The sequence below is a fragment of the Amblyomma americanum genome, chromosome 4, assembly GCF_052857255.1.
Source record: "Amblyomma americanum isolate KBUSLIRL-KWMA chromosome 4, ASM5285725v1, whole genome shotgun sequence".
NCBI classification, from domain to species: Eukaryota; Metazoa; Arthropoda; class Arachnida; order Ixodida; family Ixodidae; genus Amblyomma; species Amblyomma americanum.
The window spans coordinates 78,185,000-78,194,825 of NC_135500.1; the positions used below are offsets into that span (position 1 = coordinate 78,185,000).

At 46.9% G+C, this 9,826-nt stretch overlaps 1 pseudogene; it reads left to right on the plus strand.

Moving 5' to 3' along the window:
* The first annotated feature begins 355 nt into the window (after positions 1 to 355).
* Positions 356 to 5,680, plus strand: LOC144129592 (uncharacterized; annotated as a pseudogene).
* Positions 5,681 to 9,826: the final 4,146 nt, after the last annotated feature.

Sequence of the window (9,826 nt, forward strand, 5' to 3'; positions counted from 1 at the left end):
CACTGGCAGCACACTTCGTCATGTTCAGTGCCCTTCTACTGCAGCTGCTGAAAGTAATGCTCAAGAGCTGCACGAACACTAGCCCCACCATCAACTTCTAACATGCTCTCCAAAAAATTCATTCAGGAGAATAGGGTATCGCAGAGGTGTATTCCATGTACCACCTTTACTGTAAGAATGAATTCCATATTGAAAATAATTCCAAAGTCCATCATGTATCCTCTATAGGCAACCCGCAATAGCCAGGCGGCGCGGCGCCACTGTCGCGCTGCTTTCAGCGCCGCCACCATGTTTTTTTCGATACTGGGTAGGGCGGAAGCTCTTCGTGGCGTATGCTCCCAGTACGAATTTTAAAATGTCTGTGGTTTTATATTGCGGATTCAAGCCTACTGATGCCATCGATGTGTATTTTCGGCGACCGTAGCTCGAAAAAGGACGTCGCCTTTACGAAAGCAACCATGTGCACTCAGTGAAGGAAACGGACGGCACCGAAATTTCGGCGAAGTGTCAGTCTCAACAGGGCAAACACGTGTACGACGTTCAACTTGAGGTGAGTTAAACGTGGGCTTACTTGCACCCTCATGCATGCTTCCTCCCAGTGAGGTTTCTTTAAGACACACTTGTTGCTTTTGCTTGGAGACGAACCTTAGAGGCTGTGGCACTGGAGAAAAGTTGCAGCAGTGGTTTGTTTGCATAGTTGCAGTGGCGGTTCGCTTGCGATCTGCGAGTTTGTGTCATCATTGCAACTAAACTCACGATTTTCATTCGCAGCTGGTGCCTGGAGGACGACGAATTCTGCAAGGGAAGTGCAGCTGCCGCTACGGCATCCTAGGCGATTTTAAGCACTGTGCAGCTGTCGCTTTGTACATAAACCTCCATGAAGACGCTCCATGAACAGCTGGGTTCTCTTTTCAGGTGGGCGTCCTCCTCCATCCTGAGCAACCATGGCTTTGTGGAAGTCCTGATGGTATTTTTTTTAGCATCCAGATGTCTCTTGTACAAGTGGCCTGCAGGCTTAGGGAAAGCCATCAAAGCCTGCTACTAACGATAAAACGTCGTTCGGAGAACTCTTTGGAGGTATGGTATCACTGGGGCACTGTTTCGTCAATATCGCGCTGCAGTTTTTCTATTTCCTCTAGTGCATGTGTAAGCAACCGTTTTGCCGCTTTGTATTGGTACCTGATCTGGAAATTAATTTTTATAAACATAAAGGGACAAAGTTTAGATGCACGGGACCTGCGAATATGTGAATTTTTTCCGTAGTGTGTAATTGAAAACACAGTAAACAGTGGTGGATGTACTGAAAGAATTGCTTCTGTCGAGCCCAGACTGGACTTCCAAGCAACGACACAGCGAGCCTCTTTATGGCTCCCGTGGTATCCAGCTGTTTCCAGCTGAATTCAGGTTGTTTATAATGTTAGGGCAGTTTAGTGCATGACCTTGCTTTTTCTGCAGTACTTTAAGTTTTTGGCCGTTTTTTTCCTGCCGGTACTGTGGCACAATTGCTAAACTAATTGCCCACTCCCACCTTTCTGTTCACTTCTTGCAAAGTACCTTGACGCATGCCACTGCATGTAACTGACTCAGTATTGCAAGTGCCCATTTTTAATGTGCCACTATAGTTCTTGTTTTTCCTATTTCCAGACAAGACTAGCCCCTTTGTTGGAAACAGGCCACCAACAGAGTTCTCACCATTTCACATACATGAATATTTCAGTGCAATTGGTTTGCCCTTCACTGAGGTGTTGCAACAAATGCAAAAGAGCGAGGCCGAAATCATTTGTTCCGAGATTGTCGACGATGGCCTGCAAGCAGCAGTCGCAATTTCACAGCAAAAGCGCATTGACGCATTAATTCAGCCGTCATGCAAACCGCTGCATATGCTTGAAGTGTCGGGCATCTTTCCAACTGTACGCATAACACCAAAAAACCACCTGCAACAGCTGACAGCCGAGGAAAGGGTTTTTTTACAAAGCCCGCGTTGTATGCCAGTCAGTGCGTGAACTCTGTGCAAACCATTGATCAGCCCAGTTGCCAAAGGTAACACCGCTGCGTTGTGTCGGACATGCTGCATGACCTTGTACAGTGTACTCCCTACTTGTTTGGTTCTTTACATGCTTCCAGGTGGCACGAAGAAAGAAAACTACACATCAGCAGTACAACTGCACACTCCATTCTTCGCACCCGACGTGGCCCGGAACAGGCCCTTGCTAGCATACTGCAGAAGAGGCATTTTTCTTCAGAAGCTACACCATATGGTACGTAAAACACATTACTGCTTTGCTTTCGAGTGTTGCTTTGTTTTAGGGCTGCGGATGGAGCGAGAAGCAAGGAGAGACTTCGAGCAACATCATGGTGTTGAAGTCACTAAGGTAAGCAAACATTTTATCCTTGCTTAAATATTGTGTAACTTCAGTCATAAGCAAATAGAAGGCACCTTTTTGACAAAGCGGTCAAGTATTGTTCAGAGGCCTTCATAAGCTAAGCAGGATGCAATGGTACTAATTCAAACAGTTGGTGAACAGCTGGGTTCTCTTTTCAGGTGGGCCTCCTCCTCTATCCTGAGCAACCATGGCTTTGTGGAAGTCCTGATGGTACTTTTTTAACATCCAAGGAGACATGCTTGCTAGAGATTAAATGCCCGCATAAGTGCAGAGATAAGGACATTCTAGATGCGTCAGGAAACAGTGCTGTTGAGTATTTACAGTGCACTGGCAGCCAGATGATGCTCAAGAAGTCGCATAGATACTACACACATGTGCAAATCTTCCTGTATCTACTTAATGCGAAGGAGTGTTTTTTCTTTGTTTATTCTCGGAAACAAAGTGTCACTGTTCCTGTTAGCAGAGACGACAATTTTCTCCAGCAGGCTATTCCAGTCGTGGAAGATTTTTACTTTAAGTGGCCTTTGCCCGCCCTTGTGAAACAGCAAAATACATGAATTTTTGTTGTCAGCACGAAAACACTTTTGTATTTATTCAGCACGTGGCATTGAGAATTCTAAAGATTGTAAAGTGCAAGCGAAAAACAGCAAAGGAGCACCCATGTTTTGTACAAAAGCTACAGAAAGCAATGATTGATCATTTCTTTTAGTGTAAGGACACTTTATGGAATAAAGCACACATTTCACTGAACTTGCATTCTTGGCAACGTGCAGAGAAACAAAAGCACATATATACTGTAGGTTCCCGGAAGCATACAATGCTACCTCGAAACCTTGGTTGTTACACCTTGATTGTGAGTGATTAAACTTCTGTAAAAGAAGTTTGGACAAGCATATCCACATAGTCAACACATCATCAAACTACATCCACTGCAGCACAAGGCTGGACTTTTCCCACTGACATCAATTTAACCTTTAGCAGGAGGAGCGGAAAGTGGGAAAGGGAACAAATGTAAGTTACTGATACCCTAGCTGAGGAAACGGTCAGGTCCCGTAATTAAAAGGGAACATATCTGATGGTCCCTTTGGGTAACTGAGTGGATGCCAAAGGAAAACAAAAAAGGCAGGAAGCATCGGGAAGGTGGACGAGATTAGGAAGGTTGCGAGGACAAAGTGGCTGCAACTCAATTAAGGTGCCTTGAATATCCACCACCCTAAAAAAGTGACCCAGGGACTGGTAAAAACAGAAACCCGCCACGGTGGCTCAGTGGCTATGGCCTTTGGCTAATGATCCCAAGGTCCCCGTTTTTCGCATTTTGATTGAGGTGAAATACAAAAGCACGCCCGTGTTGTGCAATGTCTGTATACTGTACCCCAGGTGGTCTAATTAATTTGCAACGCTCCACTACAGCATCCCGCAATACCCCGTGTGTTGGCTTGGGTCGTTAAAACCCACAATTTACAATTTTTATGATTGACAAAAAAAGTGGTTGAACCTGGCTTGTAAAAACACAGTCAATCAAAGCAGGGTGTCATTAAAAAAACTCATTGGGAGTAAAAAAAGATACACTACTGTTACGTTTCGCCTACGAAGCGCGGTATAGCCGGCGCGGATGCAACGGACGCCGGGGCTTCGTTCAAAGTGGCGGACATTTTGGCCCGTTCAGCGCTGCCGCAATGCCTCCCGCCAAGCGCGTCCAGGCAGGTTTCAATGCCACGTGTCTTCGTGTGTGCGTGTGTGTGTGTGCATGTTGGTGCCCACGCTTGTCAAAGTGTGGCAGCCGGGGAGAGGAGCATCCCTTCTTCGCTTCGTCAATGGGACTGCCCTTCTGACTGCGCTCAATACTACGTCGGAGCCCATTCTTCTGCGCGCTGGTACTAAAGTGCCTTCTGTGTCTACCATTCAACCTGTCACCGTTCTTTCCTCGCCACCATCCAGCTTCGCCATTTCGTCCCATCCTTCTTCTCCGGCAGCTATTTCCGCTACTATCAGCGACGATCTCACGCCTGCTCAAAAAGCAGAATTGCTTGCCCTCTTGAACAAACATGCCGCTTCTTTCGATACCCAGTCGAAAATTTTGGGCCAAACATCGGCGGCTACGCATCGCATCCACACTGACGGTTCGCGCATCATTCTCCGCCGCCCGTACCGTGTGTCTTCTAGTTAACGCAAAAATAATTCAAGATAATGTCACCGACATGCTAAAGCGCCGCATCATACGACCTTCTTCAAGTCCTTGGTCCTCACCAGTCGTGCTGGTACAAAAGAAGGATAATTCTGTACGCTTTTGTGTCGACTATCGCGCCCTCAATAAGATCACTCGAAAGGATGTTTATCCACTTCCTCGGATTGACGACGCCCTCGACTATCTCCAAGGTGCTCAATTTTTCTCTAGTCTTGACCTCCGATTCGGCTACTGGCAAATCCCCATGCATGAAGAGGACAAAGAGAGGACAGCTTTCGCCACGCCAGATGGCTTATATGAATTTAACGTTATGCCGTTCGGCTTGTGCAATGCTCCGGCCACGTTCGAACGCATGATTGACACCGTACTCCGCGGGTTGAAATGGAAAACTTGCCTCTGCTACATGGATGACATCGTAATTTTCTCCTCGACTTTTTCTGAGCACCTTGCCCGCCTCGATGAAGTTCTAAGTGCTCTTTCCGTGGCTGGACTTCAGTTAAACACAAAGAAGTGTTGCTCTGCTTCTACTTCTATCAAATTTCTCGGACACGTCGTTAGTCGCAGAGGCATAAAACCAGATCCTGATAAAGTTGCTGTGTGTGGAGAAATAAACTTTCAATTTCAATCTTTGCAAAACAAGAACTCGATCTGCACACTCTCAGCATTCATAGAAGCTCTGAGTTATTGTCCTGTGCGGCCGACATCGCAATTAAATCAAATCAAACATACTGGCTCCCACCTTTTTTTTTTTTAACTGATCTCTGAAATGAGGAGTCAGCCAATCTGTGGAGTGCCGTTGCAAATGGTGCACTAAGTAGCCCTCTGTGCCTGACATGTGGTGTGTGTGAGGATCTTCAACACTTAATCTGCGGCTGTAAAATCTTTGACAACCACTGCAAGGCACTGTCAAGTGCTTTAGGACTCCATCAGGATGGCCCTGTGCTCTTGGGCCATGTTCTTGGACCCTGGAGTAATGTGGCTTCAGCTGCACGAGGGACAAAAGCAGCATTAGTTTTTCTTAGAGACATGGCTTTGGTGGACACCTTTTGATAATCATGTATGCTTGTGAACGCATGGGTGTAGAGTATGCTTGATTTCACCTTTTCATTTTTTTTTTATTCACCCTCTTCTCTTCTTTCACCCTCACATGGAGTAGCATGCTAGGCTAAAAACCAGGCAGACATCTCCTGTATTCACCTCTCCTGTTCCATTAAAGTTCTCCTCCTCCTCCTGTATTCATTAAAGTCTCTCCTCCTTGTCCCTGGGGGTACTCGTACCCCTCCTGGCACAGTGGCACGGCAGTTAAGCAATGCGCCACTGCCCTGTGATGGCAGGTGCTCTCAGCAATGGGCCTTGTGCACCCTAGGCTGCTCTTCCCAGGCAACCAATAATTAATTTAACTGCCACCTGACATAGTGTAGTGGCACTATCTGGTGGGCAGGTTGTGATGTCGCCGCAAGGTCGGGGATCTAAGTGGCTACCCTGCCTTCTGGGTTGCTCTCTGGGGAACAACTGCCACAGCTATGCCCATGATTTTTCGCTCACAATGCCGACACCAGATTTATGGATAACGGGGCCTTTAACACTCTCACGTTAAAATTCTGAGCTGGCATTTGGCATTGTATTGAGTGTATGCAGGTTCTTGCTGCCAAGAAAATAGGTGTCGCTCACCAAGTCACCCTCTTGCCATTATGTTCAGATGTTTAGGTTTTTATTATTTTTACGATAATGATGCAAAATTCCAGCTTTAATGAAGTGCACATCCTGTGTCTGGTATCCATCTTTTTATGCTTAAGATGCCATTGCACTTCAGGCATGCTCAAGGAAACATGCCTGTACGACAAGCTCGAAAAGATCACGCAAGGCCATTGCTTCATTATATATCAAGATCCGGATTATCCTCGAGAACCTTACTCCTCAAGCCATTTGGGGAATCCAAGCTTCAGGCTCACCAGGCCTGGCTCAACAAAAGTGAGCACTGTATGTAGAACAGAAGAGTGGAGATTTGGGAAGGAGGCCACAGAGTTTTCACTTCTGGATTTCCCAAAAAATAAAAAGGTCAGGTGGCAAAAGATTGGTCGCACGTACAGGGTGGCTACACTACTGTCAAATGCCCACACCTGCCTGTATGAAAGTCAAGTTCCCAGTATTTTAATGCAGACCCACCAGCCCTTGACTAGTACCTGGTGGCATTTTCTTATTAATTCATGTCCATATCACTCAGATTGGCTTACCGAGTAACAGGAGAGAAATGCATGACTATGGTGAGAGTCAAAGGCAGAATGAAACTGATAAGGAGGGTGAGGAGTGGTGTCGATGGAGCGAAGAAATACTTCGGTTGAAGACTGACCAGGTGTTGAGAAAGTGGGCTGAGCCTGGTAATGGCAAAGGTGAAGTGCGGCATATCATCACTCTCCTCGCGGAAGATGAGAGACTTGATGGGTTCAATACTGCCAAGACATTTGCCAAGGTGCAATGCCGTAGGGAAGGAAAATTGGTTGGAGACCAAAAGTATGTAGAGGCCAGCGGATACAGTCAGTACAGCGTATGGCAATGGAAGACACTTGTGGTTCAGAGAAGTAGAAAAGTCCTGAAATTGGCATCTTTACCTTATTTAATGAGCAACAAAGTTTTTTGTCAATTACAAAAATCGTAGGGCTGGTGTCCACAAGTGCCATGATAGAAATACCCTCCACAAAAATTTCAATAAGATAAGCAGGTGATATATGAGGCCTTTGAAAGTTCAACGGGGGCGCAGTTCTCCCCCCAGGAACTGTGGCACCTAGTTTTTCTCCTGAGTAGTGTTGGGGCGACGTCACATAGGTGAGATGAAGTGGTGTCTCAGTGAATGTGAACGGTGTAGTGCTAGAGAGTGGAGAGTGTCGAACGCTCAGGGAAAAAGGAATGACTCAATGGTGGCTCAGCAGGTACGGAGTACCCACTCGTGGAAGGCCAGTATGTGGGAGCTTGAGGAGGTGGTGTTGATACTGGCAAATGATGACGGCAAAGCCGCACCACATGACCAGGCAAGCCGCAAATGTAGCAAATAGGCCGGCTGTCAGCGGTACGCCAGGGTTTGCCGACTCATGGAGCCGGTTGAAGATAAGGAGCCACCATTCGCACAGGTACTGGACGCAAAGGATGGGTAGGCTGCCGAGGTTTGGAGATGACTTTAGCGTACGTCAGCGGAGCAGCAACAGGTGGCAGCGGACGGGCGACGACGTCGGCATATGTCAGCGGAGCCGCGATAGGCAGTGGCGGATTGGCAGGCGGAAGAGCCTCAGCAACCTGCTCTTCAATGGCATGTCGGAGAGCTGGAGCCAAATTTGGTGGTGGCTTTGAAGGGCTCAGTTAAAGGGAAAGTTGACGCACCACTGATTCACGAACACAAAGTCTTTTATCGCTTGCAGCAGCGAGGACGTGTCGGCCCAGCAAGAGACTCAGCCTGCCTGGGGTATTGATGTGTCAAGCTCTGCTGCTTGCACAGCTCTTCGAAGCTTAGGCACAAAGTAACGACTTCACCATCTGAAAGGTGTCATATCAATGGCCTTCAAGATGTGTTTTATCTTGTCAGCTTCTGACATGCGGAGATTTACACGTTTGTGTAAGTCGATGACCTCTTTGATATATCTTGTAAAACTCACCTACCTGCTGCGACCTTTCACACAAGCGTTGTTCGTCATGAAGCTTCTCGACTGACGGACTACAAAAGACTTCTGAGAAATTCGCCTTGAAGGCAGACCAAGTAGAGATGTCCACCTCACGGTTCCAATACCACAGGTTAACAACGGCGGTAAGATAAAAGATAACGCTAATGAGTTTGGTCGCATCGTCCCATTTGTTGTAGAGATTCACCCGTTCGTAAGATGTGAGCCAATCTTCTACATCATGTTCACCTGTCCCGCAGGTGAAGGAAGCCGGCACAGATAACAGCACGGCCCACTTGATGTTGTACGTCCTCAGGCATCGGAGGTGTCTGGAGAGTATGGCTGCGGAGTTCCAAGGCTGTTAACTGGCACAGGTAACAGCACAGCCCACTTGATGTTGTATGTCCTCAGGCATCGGAGGTGTCTGGAGACTATGGCTGCAGAGTTCCAAGGCTGTTAACTGGCACAGATAACAGCATGGCCCACTTGATGTTGTTGTCCTCAGGCATTGGAGGTGTCTGGAGAGTATGGCTGCGGAGTTTCAAGGCTGTTAACCGGCACATCCAACAAATATAAGAGGGGGTTTATTTCAAGGAATTGGGATGATGGGAGTAACAACGGGAACAGTTTCAGAACGATCTGGTCGAGCACAGACAAACAAATTCAATTCTTTACAAACTGAAGTTTCTTTTTTTTTGCCATGCATGCAGTATCTATGTCCTCCCAAGATGTGCTGTGCATGACGGATGCGGCCTGATGCATGAGCTCGAACAACTCCCTTGTTGCTACACCATGTGCTCTTATTTACAGTTCCTTTACTTCATTGCTTGCATGAATGAAGCGGCACAAAGCTGATGTTAAACAAATGAACAAGGAAAGAAGAGTGGTGACCGAACATTGCGAGTCATTGACCACAGCATTGACTTTGACGAAACTCTGCTGGAGACTAAGCCACACCCACACAGGAGGCTCCTACTTTAGCCATAGCACAATCAAAAGACATGGGGGAATGCTTACTGTTCCCTCAGAACACTTGATTTTTCCTACACCTATGGTTTGTGTTCACTGACCCGGTGGCTGACTACACAGGAGCTTAAAATCAGTTGCTGGGTGAGTTGGTATTTCATGCTTACATTCACAGCGCAAAGACTAACACGGCGCTTTGTGGTGTCTCCCCTCGTGTCCGAAAAAAACGGCACTTCGTGGTGTCCCCCCTCGTGTCAGTGTTCATCTTTGCACTGTGAATGTAGGCATACAGGAGCCTTCTTTTAAAAAGCCAAGCTGCAACTCGCCCACAGTCACACCTGATAAAGGAACCGCGCAGGTTCCGAAACATCATGTTACCTCAAATTTGGGTCATTCTTTTCTGACTTAAATTAAGTTTGCTTTCTCAAGCAGACAGACCTCTGATGCATGTTTTCTTAGAGTCTCTACCACAAGCTGCATGCTGGCCTACAAGTAATTGAACAGCAACTCATGATGGTCCTAATGAGTGGCAGTACTCATAATGACAATTGTAATTTCTCGGTAGACTCATTCGTATTCCTGTGGGGTCACCAGTAACACTGTCACATTCTGTTCACAGGCACTTTCAATAGTCTGAGTCAGCT